The 14,869-nt window shown below is 34.8% G+C and overlaps 1 protein-coding gene across 6 annotated transcripts in view; it reads right to left on the minus strand.

Annotated features, from left to right (window-relative positions):
* The window catches only part of DPP10 (dipeptidyl peptidase like 10), a 486,601-nt gene that overhangs the window by 68,371 nt on the left and 403,361 nt on the right, over positions 1–14,869 (minus strand). The gene's annotated exons all lie outside the window — the stretch shown is intronic.

A 14,869-nucleotide genomic window follows, 5' to 3' on the forward strand; every position in this document is an offset into this window, starting at 1 on the left:
CTGATGAACAGTATTGTACAGCTGACAATGTTATAAACCATCAAGACAAAGGGCCAAAATCTTCTAGATCAAAGTAAATTATTACATGTCTACTCTTCAGTCAAACATTACTTTGTTATATATATATCATCAGTAATAGACATTTTGCTGCCTTCTGGACTTGGATGATCTGTTTTAACCAAGCTCACTTCTTTAACAGTCTCACAGTATGAAAATAGCGTAACTCTGTGGTATCAATTATTTAATTATGATTAATTGAAATTACTTCATGTTCAAAAATATAATTGTGATTAGGTATCACTGTACTAAGATAAATTGTTCCTTTTAATGTAAACTCTTTTCAGAAAGAAACATAAAGTGACATCTACTAGACTTACTGTAGCTTCACATCTACAGAGTTACTATATCTCTACTTGGCGTATAAATTTTTTTATTTTTTTTTCTGGACAGTGTCATGCTAATTCCAGTTAGATGAATACAGATATATTAGCAAAGCTGAAACCCTGATATGGAGTATTTGTTGAGAACCCTTTAGTTTATATTATCTGTACCAGGAATCTTTCAGCATCTTCTCCAGAGAGAAGAGACGAGAGGATCACACATGAATAGAGTTATTGAAATTTGCAGTTAACACATGTGAGGGGTTTCAGAGGTCATTATTTTGACTGAAAGTTTTTCAGTAACAGGATCATTCATTTCCATTATTAGTTCCCAGTCAACATACAGAAAGAATTTTGCTGGCTGATGTTACAAGAAGTCCACAAAGGCCTGTAAGATTTGGAACTGTACTTTACGTGTTTTTTGTTAACTGACCTTTCTATAAAATTTCTGGTTTTGACAAGAATCTGTTCCATTTTCCAAGTCTATGATGATTAACATCAACAGCATTTCTTCAATGAGAAGAAACATTTATTAATAATTATACCCCGAAGTAGATTTTTTGGTTATTATTACAGCTTATGATAAATATTTTGATCATGCAAGGTATCAACTTCTTCCAAGAACTTCTAAGTGTGACAAAAATAGAGCCAAATTGTAATGTAGGAAATAGAAGGACACTGTGAAGAGTATTCTGAGAAGTTTGATGCTTATTTTCTCTTAGTAGCTACCATAAACATATCCACTATCACATCTTTTTCTATATATACTTATATGTTTACTTATATGCATAGTAGACTGCTTGCTTACATGCCATAATGTTTAAATTTCAGTAGGGCTTGTGGAAAAAATTAACCTGGTAATAACATGATAATTACCAAGACAGAGTTATTTAAATACTACTGGTAAGACAATGAGACAAACTATTGGCTTCAAAGCTCTTGCTGTTTTAAATCTTACATTGCTAGAGGTAAGAGATGGCAGATCAAAGGGACATAAACAGTTATGTCATACTGGTGTCAGCACAGGGCATATACTGCCAGAGGCTACCCAGGGGGGCACTTGCCCACAGCTGTTAAAGGGGACAGCCTCATACAACCAGTTACAGCAAAGAGTAATTGGTCTTTCACCCTTCCAGGAAAAGGCAAAAGTATATGACAAAATGCTTGGAAGGCTAAAAAGTGTTTTTAATAGAAATATTTTCAAAGTAAATTCCTAGATAGAATAATTTCAACAACAACAAAAAAGCTAAACTAGTAAGTCATTTTGAGAGCTTTAAGAGAAAATATGTTATGACAACAAGAGATACACTTTGGATTTAACATAGAACATTCCTTTTACCCTCAAATAAAATTTCTTTCTAAACATTTCTGTAGAAATATTAATAACTGCTGTTAAAAGTATCGATACCTTTGAAAGAACACAATCTGAGGAGACAAACATTACGATGAAGTCACTTTCAGAAGGGATGCTGAGGTTTTTCTCAAATTACTCATGTTAACTTTATTTTATAATACAAACACTATGAATAAGCTACAAGTAGGAAGTTTCCTAATTCATCCTGCTTGCAACAGTCACATACTGAAACACAATCATTAAAAAAAAAAAAAAAAAGAGAGAGAGAGAGGGTATAGAAAATCTCTTTTTCAATTCTGGTATCTATAATAAGCACTAAATTGCTAGGAGGTTCTAGCAGTTTTGTCTAAAGGTTTATGTCATGCTTATATACCATTTTTAGGATCTCCACTATTTCAGTAAAGCCAGGTTGCACAGAGCTGTATCAATTGCTGGGACCACGTCTCCTGATCCCTAATGTACATCTGGCACCACACAGGAGGAGCCCAGTTGAGGGCACCAAGCCTGACACTAAACATAGTGACCCTCACATACCAGTGAGGCTCAAAATACCAGGACCAAACCTTCCCTGGTGCCACCAGCCAAATCCTCTTTAAATACTCTTTGGAAGAGGCATGCATAGTCTCTGGGGATTTTGCCCTGCAAGTCTCTTTTTTTCTTTTTTTTTTTTTTTTTTTTTTTTTTTGGGGGGGGGAGGGGGGTAGGAATGGGGCATGTGTACTAATCAGAAAAAAAAAATCTTGTCAATTTATGATGGCATTTGCAAAGAAACAGATTAGAGCTCAGAAAGGTAAAGCTTGGGCTGCATTGCTCCCTCTTACTGTGCATTTACAATGAAGGCTTTGCATCTTCTCAAGCATTCAAATCTGAAATGTTACCATTTCTATTCTGAAATGTTTTCAAACATTTCTTGTACTCTATGTCTTCTCACTAGGATGGTATCAAAAGACTAAATGAAGGCTAATGTTTTGAATATGGGCAGTGGACTACTCCAGCTGTCCAAAAAAAAATAAAAAAAGACACTTAAGTCATCTTCTAGGTATAGGGAAAGGAACTGATTAATGAATATGGACACAGGGAAGGTCTCTAGGATGTAGAGCAATGTAGGAAAGCAAAGACTTTTAAAATATTAAATGCATTACAGTAATTTCTGCACTGACATACCAGTGGAGGAATATGAAGAAAAGAAAAAGCTGGTTAAGATTTAATAGTGTAACTGTACACGGTAAGCTGGGACCCTGTGAGGATCTTTACCTACATGTATCTTGCTAGGGTTCAGGCCTTTCTGACAAGAAAATAATTTGCCTGTTTCTACTGTGATAAGCTGGAAAATATTCCACACAAATTTCATCTAAGAATGGTGAAAATGGCTTTTTAGATAAGATTGACAGCATACCTCCCCTTCAACAAAATTTATTTTTCTTTTGCCACAAAATATAGTTGGAAACAACTGTCGCATCTCATTTTTTTTTTTTTAATTTAGTCTTTCATCAATGTGTAAACTGAATATAGGCTTTCACGTGATGCAGTTCAACACTAAAAAAAAAATCAGCTGCATTGAAAACCTTAAATTACAGAATAATATTACAAAGGACCTAACAGGAAAAGGTTTAAAAAGTATCTTCAAGACAAATTCTTCTAGTCAAAACGTATTGAAATAACAATCTATTATTCAGGTAACAGCCAACTGTAAAAACAAAACAACAACAACAAAACACTTATCAATCATAATCTGAACTTTTAGATGACATACGGTTCTGCGTTTTATATGTCCTATATTTTCTATCTTTCAAGGAATGACTCTGTAATTCTAAGGTCGCTAAAAATGAAATATTGTCTTAGAACTCAATGCATAGTCCAGCAAGATGCAGCAAAACAATGTGCAATATACACTTAGCCAAGTACACTTCTGTAATATACTCCAGGAAATAATTAATTCATTGTCCTTGGGTAACTTGGAAAACATCCCACATAGAATAGTGTTCGTGCTAAAAATCTGCAAGGAAAACCTCACCAGCAGTATTTCCACAGGATGGTGAGTGTCCTCAGCTCCTGGGAAATGGAGGAGAGCTCATGACATTAGAACTCTGCAGCACTATAATCACAAAATGCCAAACACCTTGATGAATCCTATATCCATTTCCTATATTAGAAATAGCATGTGAAAGCATATAATTGGTTTATTTAGAGCAATAATAATGCCTCCTTGCTCACATGGCTTTTTTGCAAGGTAGTGAGCAGATCGTTCTCTATTTTTGTTTTCACCCACATAGACACCCATACTCTGAACTAGTTTCTGCATTTCTCAGTGCTGCTATACCCTCTTTTTCTCTAAATTCCCCTTTTAGATTCAAATAAGATTTTTCTCAGGGCATAATAGCACTCAGTCTGAGGAAGAACAATGAAAAATAACAGTATATGAAATATAAATTTTAGAATCTACAGTATACTTTCAGTTATCCCAAAGTATATCAGCCAAATGGCATTTATTTCTCATAGGCAACAGTAGATATATATTTATTTGTATTATACGTAGTGAATAGCAAGGAGACTATTTGGAAGCCATATTCTTCCCATTAATATTTAAAATACATAAATAAATAAGGAGTATCATCAAATAACTAAAAACATAGAATATGCCATTACACCTATCCCTCCTATCTCAAAACACATACATTGACTTACAAAAAGAAAGGCAGTTTCTCACATTAGGTTCCAAACCATACAGATCTTTATGATTCATCAGTGAGATATCAGATCTTTTATGGGTTCATTTACACTTCCAATCGCCTCTAAAAAAAATCTAGTATTTTAAGACATTACTAGTCTGAATGAAAATCGTTTTTATTGTTATTTTAACAATTAAAAGAATGAATCAGAATTAGAAAGATCAGCTTTAGTTGCAAAAAAATTTTAACTGTTCCAAGGTATGTTCCATGATTCCCAAACAGTATTATTCATAAAAAGAGAAAGAACAAGAAAATGCTTTTATTCTTTCACTTTCACAGCAGGCAGTTATTAGGCAGTTCAAAGCTAAGAGAATCCAATCTGAAAGAGCTTTGCATGCCTCAAAGCTTTTCTATTTTTTTCCAGTTATATCAGTTGGTCTAATAAAAGATAATACCTCTTCCCACAAATCTTGTCTCACTTACCCATTAAAGCCATCACATTTATAAAAACAGTGTTACTGAGACACAAAGATTCCTCAACCCAGGTGAAAAAATAAATAAATCCTGTAAGTGGTGCTTCTTAATTAATAACCTTTTTTAATAGTATATAGCATGAACCAAGAAAACATGGGAGAGGACACACCAAAACACTGAAATAAACCAGAATATATCTTGCAAGAATCTTCATTTATTCATTCATCTGTGGCCTTTCTCTGTTTTTAACATTGTACATAATACATCAGTGAAACGGTTACGCATGTTTTCAAAATGCCATGGTAGGTGTCAGCCGCAGAACTATTGGCTGTTGTACACAGCTTGAAGAATAGCAACATGAATAGGATTTTGTCTTCATACTCTTTTCTGCAATTGAATTACACATTTGAAGAATTACTGAAAAAATCTACTTATGCTCAAAACCAAACCAAAAGGCTTTTCCATGGTAAAGCAATTACAAGGCCAAGATAAAAGTTAACCGATCATACATTCATCACTCACGCAAGGAAATACTCCCACAGAACTACACATGGAACTTCATTTACTGTTGATTCTGAAAAAAAAAAAAACAAACAACAAACTAGAGACCTTCACTAAAGACTCAAAAAATCAATTTAAAAAAACAGATGGAAACATACATTGTTTCTTTTTTTGCCTTTGGGATAAAAGTGTCTTTTTAGAAAAACGGAGCCTGCAGAATATGCAATGAACTACAAATAATAAGAAAGTACCAGAAGCAAAGTAGAGAGAATATGAGGGGAACACAATGAAATATAGACGCATAGCATGGTTAGAGAGCTACTTGAAGGGATTACTGAAATTAATGCACTATAGCACTATGCTTGTGCGACAGTTGCACCAAAAGCAAGTGACATAGCAGACAGATTGAGACTACGCTGATGATCTGGGGGCAAATCTATACCACAGACACATACAATCCATCTAACTCCACATGATTTAACCCCAGTCAAATGTGAATGCAATGAAGTGCAACGCTTAACTAGTTGTGCATGGGCTCATGATACAGGGCTTTGGTGTGGCTTCTCAAGCATGATGCTGCATTGATCCAAATGAAGAATTTCAGACTGAAATTAGCAACTACAAAAAACAGTGAAAAAGCATACAAATTAAGACCAAAATGTGGTTGGATGTCCCTACAACATACTCTGTTGCATGATATTAGGTGTGCCTTTGCTACTTATTTTTCAGCTAGTGTAGTACGAGCCAGCCAAAATGAATAACTATTACATATTTACAAAAAGACAAGTTACTATATATTCAAATCCACTCTCTATACAAAAATCACAGCTTATACATATTATTTAAATATATTATGCAAATTATTACCTATATTATTTCTCTTCTAGCTAGTGGTATTTCACTCACAGTTTTGCTATCCGTACACTGGCGTAATTCAGATTTCCAGCAATGAAAATGAGAAAAGACTTTGAACAGGTCATTAATATTATACATAAACTCTTTATTTGCTGCACATTTGGAAAATACCAGATTATTTGTGGTTAGATTTCATCCTTTGTGGTAGCGTCTTGAAAGCAAATGAGTTACAGCAGAAAGGTGTTAGTCTTTGTTTTATGCCATCAGGATTCAAAACAGCAACTTTTTGTACTCCCCCCCCCCCAAAAAAAAAAAAAAAAAAAAAAAAAAGAATATCCACATAACAAATTCTTATTCTTCATTTCCTTTCTATGAGCTTTAAGACATGTGACTTTGCTAGGACCACAGTGCAAAGAGAATGGAATCAGTATCTAATGTGCTGAGACAGAAGTTTCACAAAACAAGAAAAATACATTCTTTTCTTCCTTTTGTATTACAAGAAGTATGACTTCCCTGTTAGTGAAACCTTTGGTGCAGTTAACAAGCTGAAATCAGTAGCTGTATGACTACTGATATCTAAATCAGTACTAAGAACAAAGTACAGCTGCTGGATGAATCCTCCATCCATTTTGCAATTTGTGTGTTAAATAATGCAATAATGTTATCAACAACATTATTAGGTGAAATCCACCTTCATTGAAAACTGCATTATTATTTACTTTAAATGTTCTCCATTTGCTTGTCCAGTCTGACTCCATGTGTTCTCCAACACAGGAGCTTCTAATAAAACCGCTTAAACATTGAAATTTAGCATGGCCAAGTTTGGTTTTCATGTAATTGGCTGTTCGAATGCATAACAAGTGAAGAAAGAGCTCTGCAGCATCAATTTCAGAACTGCAGACACATGAAACCAATATGGATTACCTCTTATATCACAAATGAAGAGCTCAAATAAAACTCTAGATCAATAACAAAATGACTCTGTATATTTACGAAAATAATGCTGGTTAACAAAATTTGCTGATTTCCAGGTATGGCAACAATTACAGTGAAATCTTAGACTGTGTATTAATACTAAAGATCAACTCTCACAGGGGTGTACACCAGAAATGGTTCACATTGTGCTCCAGTAAGGCGGCACGTTTTGTTCTTGGTAAGTGAAATGTTTGGCTACTATTTGCCTGGTCCTATATTCAGCAAGAATTTAAATACAAGTTTAATCAGTTGAGTTGATGAATGATTTCATATGGATTATATCTGGGTTAGACAAAAGGCTCAGAATTTAACTCCTTCATGAACTGTGGATTTGTACCACAACCCAGTAAATCCTTTCAGCGTACCTTAGTTTCAAACTGCAGTTATTGATACATTGTTTCATAGTTCATCCAGCTAGAAAGTACTGTTATGATCATCATGCCCAACCTCTTTCATCTGAAAAACAGTTTAAGACTTCACATTTCAAATAGTACGACAAACAGAGATTCCCAATGGTTTCTTCAAAGGGTTTCATAGAAAGCACTGGGAAACAAACATAGAGTCTATAATACCAGGACGAAGAATCTCTACACATCTTTGAATCCTATTGTTCCTACTCAATTTTGGAAATGAAAAACTAGAAGTAAGTTTTGCCAGTATTGATGTCTAAATCTCTACATATTTTTCGCATAACTTTTGGCCTTCTTGTTTCTGAAAGCTCTTTATCTAATTGCGAAGCTAGCTTGATGCATTTGCAACACTGGAGTTAAATGACAAGGTTATTACTTTGCAAAGCATCATATTTATTTGTTTCATTCAACATCATTTACTTGTCCTGATTGATAAGAAATATGACATATCATTGGTAATAATTTATGGTTAGCATTAATACTTTTCAGTGTGAAATATTACCAGCCATAACAACTATTTGCTGCCAAACTAAAATAAATATAAAAGCATGACATTTCTAGACATGCAATTTGTCTGTAAGAAAAAAAAAGGCTGTCAACGAAGCATAAACAAAAAGGCACCTCTAAAAAATTTGCTAAAGCTTCAACCATTCTACATATAACTTTTCAATAAGATTAATTATCTCAAGAAGAAGACATTCACTGCAGAGTGTTAATTAATTCACAATCAATTAAACTCAGATCATCTAACAAACAATAACGTGATACAAAGTGCAGTTGAGAATAACTGCAGAAACTTCTTTTTCAAGGGCTGAGATACATCAAGGGCTGAGATAGACCACCCTATATTTGGATATGCAACTCAATCATTTTTGAATACATAATAATTTCAGATGAGTGAATTATTCAAGAAATCGTTCTGCATTACTACTTCTGAAAGCCTCATATATCACTGCCTTTTGAAATTCTATTAGTTACACTATCATGTAAAATATGTTTCTTGAGTCTTGTACGAGATGACTTACAACAAAAATTTATATGATTTTTTTCTGGCTTATTTACCTTCAGCATTAAAAAACATGTGTAATGTCACTGAAATCACAGTTACATGATGGTGAAGCTAGTAAGCCTCGAGCATAAAATGAGCATTTTTATACTGATACACATGTACTCACACGTCATTCTCATGCATGCTCATACTCAAATACAGTATGACTAAAAATCTGACTTTACCAATATTTCATTATTTATAGAAACTTGTCTTTTTCTAAATTGCTTTACAGGCAGATTCACAATGTGCATGTATATATTGATCCCAACTAGCATTCGGGGAAACACAATATATTAATTCTGACAATACAACCAGAAATTTATCTCCACAGAAATATGAGGCTGATGAAGGTGCTTGCTTCTGGTCAAGTGAGCTGAAGAACTCAATTCTGTCTTAGAAAAATGCATATTTAACCACTTTAATACTGCCCAATACTTCAGTCTGATCTCTTCACAGGGTCCTTACAGTACAAACTGAGTCCCATACAAGAGGCATCTCTTATGAGAAATTTATACCGAGTATCTCCATGCATATTGAAAACTGTTCATTGAGAACTAAATATGTTTTATATCACTGATTCTTGAAAGCAGAACTGCATCAAGTCTCCTTAGAGTGTCCGTGATCGTTAAATTTAGTTTGCTCTTTCAGATGCTGTTGAAGAAAGAATTGAGCCAAGATTTGTTTTTTATTCTCAGCTTTTCTGAGATAATATGTTCCTCACATATTGTATTTATTCAAGCAGATTGCAAAAGAGGAAAATGGGAAGAGGCAGAAAAAAATAACACCTTGTTTTAAAGACATGCAGTTGTACAAGTGGCGATATTTACAAAAATGTGCATTAGCTGATTCAAGTGAAATATGCACAAAGAAATGGATAAGAAAGATGAAAAATATTTTCTAGTCATATTCCATATAAAACAATGTCAAGTTTCTGAGCACAAAACTGAGCTGAAGGTACCCCAAAACAATGAGGATACAAAACAAAATCTAGGAATACAGTGCCTTGATTTTGAAGAAATCAAGAAATTTTGAAGAAAAGACTACAGTCTCAGTTTAATTTTTTCTTCTCCGGACCATCTGACTTGCTCTGGCAACAGTAAGACAGCAGATACCAAATGCTCCTCTGCTGTTTGCTTACAAATGACACAGGGAGATGAAAAGACCCAATGGAGCTCAAGAAGGGATAAGCAATGAGATAAATGGCCTGTGAGCCTGACGAAATGCAAAGGGAGAATGGAAAAGAAAACAAAACTGGGGGAAGCAGATGGGTAAACCAGCAAGCAAGAAGATGGAAAAAAGAAAGCAAAAAATAGGGCTAAATATACCAGAATGGGGGAAAAATAAATAAATAAATAAAAAGAAAAAGAACAAACAAGTATAGAACAAAGCAGAATTCAGTCCCTTAAAAGAATGAAAGACAATGAAGAAAAGAATGAAGACAATCAGATCAAGAGAGAATGAACAGGCAGCAGGGAGGGAAAGCAGTCAGCAGATCTGCAGCATGTGGGCATGGTGGCTGGAAACACAGGCTCTTGGGACTGATGAAGGAAATTTGTGAAGAGCTGATTGACTTGTAGAGCCTTCCTCTTTTGAAGATAAAAGATAGGAGTGAAAAAGACAGTACTTGAATGCATGAACTTCCTCTGTCTTTTGATACTTTTTTGGCACCATCACTAATTGCTTAGCATGGATGCACCACGTGGAATGGCAGGAATGCAGCGTGTTTTTCCCAGGTGATAATTTGTTGCCTTCTCTAGGAGTCTCCTGGAGTGATACAAGGACACCTTTAATCATATCTCCAGGTGTTAAGGATCTCCAGGGATTTTTGCTGTACACTTTTTTTTGTTTGTTTCATTTTTTGTTTTCCCTGATAGCATGCAATTCCGTATTACAGAGTTTCTGTGAGAAAATGGCTGTCTGCTTTGACTTTTGAGTATTTAACTGCCTTAACATCCCAACGGGTTGAGCTGTGAACAGGTTTTCCAATTACATTTGAAACCCACAAGGTTAAATGTTCCTTTACCACCAACGCATCTTTATGAATCAGCCAGCCAACATGGCTGGGAGTTCATCACTCCAAACCATCCTCTAGAAATCCTGTTTAAACTCTCCAAATGATTTAAAGACTGGAAGCCAGATTTCTCCCCTTCTTACATCACTTCTGTACTGGACTGTGAACTCCAGTATCTTCAACAAACTATACCTATGTTAAGACAGCATGAAAAGAAAATCCTGTCCATAGGAATAAACCCCATAAAATTAATTAAGGCTAAATTTCATCTTTAGTTTTACCTCTATGATTTCTCTGGTGCTGTTCCTCCTGCTAGCTGGCTTATATTGTTCACCTTCTGTTACAGTACCTTGTTACAAAACTGAGCAAAATACCACCTTTCCATGCAGTTTCCAACAATTGAGCTCACAGCCAGTTACCCACTCCAGCACTTCCTATTAACAAGCCATGATGCTTCTTGTAGTCTACTAGGCCTACCCTCACTAATTTTCTCTTATTGTACCATATTTCTACATTAGTCTCTGCCGTTACCCCTGTCAAAAGAACTGTAATATCATAAAATGGCCACATGAAGTAGAGACTCTTGCAGCAAATAAAAGACCTCTTCATGATGAAGTGATTAAAAGGTCATGATAAGAGAGCTATTCATTTAGTACAAGGGACTACTTCACAGTGATCTCAAAGAAGCTATAACAAAGTGATGAATACCTCACACCAAATTCAGCTCGCTGGGAAACATCTAATCTGGTGCTATATTTGCAGACAATAAATAGAATTAAAAAGGTTAAACTTGTGCAGATAGTTGACTGCCTTCACTGAAACATTAATTTATTGCCTGAGACCCCAGGATTACAACCTTTCATGCTTAAATACCTGAAAAGACCTGTCCTTACTTAAAAAGAGCACTAAAATTGGATAATAAAAGGGCACATGTTAATATTTCTCTAAAAAGTGGACCCAGCCATTTGATCTGGTAGGTCTGTCACACTACCCATGTTCTGCAGAGCATGAGACCAGAGCTTGGTTTAAAGCATAACGTGCAACAAAGACAACTTTGCAAAGATGTGTTTAAAACATTTCTCTGGGACAGTTACATGAAGGTCTAGTCTTTGCAATCTACTTCAAGGTATTTCAACTCTGTCTGTGTATGTATGTTAAAAGATCTTTCATTCCATCTGTACCAAAGTAACTGCTAACTCTCGTTTTGCAGGAAGTCACTTATTCATCACTCCTCTTTTCAACACTGTTGAGAAATGCAAATGCCAGCAGATTTATCTGCTTTTCTGACTGACCTATTGGCCTAGTCAGAGAAGAGACAGCCAATTTTTCTTTGATCAAGGAGCCAGGAATGCAGCCAAAGCCTCTTCTGAAAACGACGGTGGGTTCCTCATGCATAACGTAGACAGGAGATACCTCTGCCATACAATGAGCTACAAGAAGAGAGTCACAAGATGGGATGGTTAAGGTGTCTGAAAAACACACAGACCTTTATTGTCTTTGGGCATTTGCTCTAGGACAAAGTTTTCAATTACAGAAATCCAACCATTTTTTAAAGGCTGGAAACGGTGGCTTAAATTATGTTCTTGCAATAGTGTTTCTAATGAAAGGCAGCTCTGCCTCAGCATTTTTTAAGCAATGACCTGGGTCAGGCTGACCCTTTTCCTTTAGGCTAAGTAAATCTATATTCCTGGAGGTAAAAAACAAACAAACAAACAAACAAAAAACAACGACAAAAAACTTTCCATTAAGGTTACCTGCCCCTCTTTCAGTGAAGAAGTAGCAAATTCCAGATTCCAATGATAAAAGAGCTAGCTAGATACTTAACTGCCTTATTTCTCTAAGTTCTTTATTGTTGTTCTCTGGGGAAGTGACTGGTACTTTTTTTTTTTTTTAATCTATTTTCATCCTTTATATAATGTTATTACTACGTCTTTTATCCTATTTTAAAAATAATTAACTTCTTCATTTGTTCTTGCTGTTAAATGTTTCTCAGCGAATTACTTTCTGTTCTGATTGTACAGTCACAGGACATAACAGACCACTTGTTAAATTGCATCAGATATTTGCTCTTATTAAGTAATGGCAAAACAGCTTTTTTTTTTTTTTAGCACTCTTACAAAAGATCACTGTTAATGGTGTACACAGCAATGACTACTGACAAGGCTGTTTCCACCGGTATCTCTGAAGGAAAATTTCTTCATTACCACCACACATCTTCCTTCCACTGTCTCCATGTAACACAGCTTTGGATGCTTTCGTGTTAACAGAGCTGATAAAATACAGTACGGTTTGCTTCCTGTTTGACACTGTGGTTTTCCTAAGACATTTAAAAGGGCATTGGCAACAACACTATTAATCATCTTCACCTACTGCCTTGTCAAAGCAGGAAAAGGCAACTTTAACTTCAAGAATGAATTCAAGAAAATATCTATATTTAATTCATCTATGTTGGCTGGTACAGAATATGTGAAAAGCACAGGTCATAGACATATCAGCACAACTAATAACACAGATGGTATTGCTTGTGTTAATATAGCTCCCTTGAGAATTAATTTTTTTGTGCTGATAGACCTTTCCTCCCTTGACTTTCAACATTTCACAATTTTGTTTGTGGTATTTATAGAATTCCCCATCTGTTAACTATTTTCCCTATTTCCATCAAGAGACATCATTTGCAAGTATTTCATTAAAGCCCTGTTATGATAATCAAGACCAACAAGATTTACAAGGTCATGAATCATGCTCATGAACTAACTTCATGGTGGTTGCTAGGCTCGCCCTTCCCCATGACAGTGAACAATACCAGTTTACAGCTGGTATAGGACACCTTCTACTATGAGATGCAATCTCAGGTTGCTATCTTGAGTGCAAAGTGGCTTCAGTGATTACACTAAACATATTTTTTTAATCATCTCTGTGTAAAAGCTGCAGAAAGGGTGCTCAAGTCTTCAGTCAACGGTGCATCAGTCATCAGCTAAGATAGTATCAATACCACTACATATTTTCTTGTATGTAGGTTAAATGTTTCCATGATCCAGCTTCACTACACCAAGTGAAGGACTCAGAGTTGATCCTTTAACACTGCTGCATGGGCTATGAGTCAATTTGCAACACCTTCTGACAAGTCACTTGCACATTTCTGACCTTTCATTCTGATCCCAAAATCTTTGTGAAAAATCTAATCACTTCAGATAAGTAAAAAAATAAATGAGTTTGATAAACAAGCAAGGTCTTTCTATGATTTATTAGGGGGGACATTCTTTTTACAGCTTTTCTTTTAAGCATGCTTCATTTCAAAGGTATTTATCGTTGTATATACTGAGTTGAATGGGATTCTGAATGTGAACTCCAAAGGAATATTTTTTCTTTTGTGAGCTTTTGGTCTACTGACCAAAACTTTATTTATTATTATTATTTCTTAATAATAGTAGTTTTAAAAAGGAAAAAAAAAAAAAAAAAAAAAACCAACAACTTTGCTTTTCACATAGGAATTGTGAATTTTAGATGAAACAAACAGAAACGTTGATTTGTATATAAATTCTCCCAACCCATAATCATTAGAAGAGTAACACAGCTAAATTCCTGTTGTTATCAAAATGTCAGCTAGAGTATCTTATTTTCTTGATTTCTTGTTCATTTTGTGATCTATAAAGCAGAATAAATATTTGAAAAACAAAAAAAATACAAAAAAAAAAAACAACAGGCCTTGTCATATAACTTAATCATAAACAGAAGCTATGTGGGGAGTGATGTTGAATGAATTAGGGATATCAGATGAATGAAAATTCAAATTTCTCTCATAAGTTGCTTAAAACTTGTTTTAGCTAAGTTGGACTTGATGATCCTTGTTGGTCCCTTTCAACTCAAGATATACTATGATAGTTCAAGAAATAAGTAAAGAATCTGGGTTTTGCTATAGCAAGGACTAAAAAGCTCAATAGCCACCCTGTAAAACTGAAATCAAATAGTTTGTGAAACCCAACATAAATGTTTCAGATCAAATTCTTAACCTAGTAATCTAGATTCGTATTTCGGCATATCACCTGACAAAGAGAAATTGAAAGGAAATGATTCTTGAAAGAAGAAATCCCCTATTAAAGAAGACTATCCTCATTTTAGGCCTTTCAAATCTAGCTATTGATAAAAAAAATAAATAAGTAAAATAAAAAATTACTGCTTATCCTTTTAG

This window comes from Cygnus olor, chromosome 6 (assembly GCF_009769625.2).
Source record: "Cygnus olor isolate bCygOlo1 chromosome 6, bCygOlo1.pri.v2, whole genome shotgun sequence".
In the NCBI taxonomy this organism is placed as follows: Eukaryota; Metazoa; Chordata; class Aves; order Anseriformes; family Anatidae; genus Cygnus; species Cygnus olor.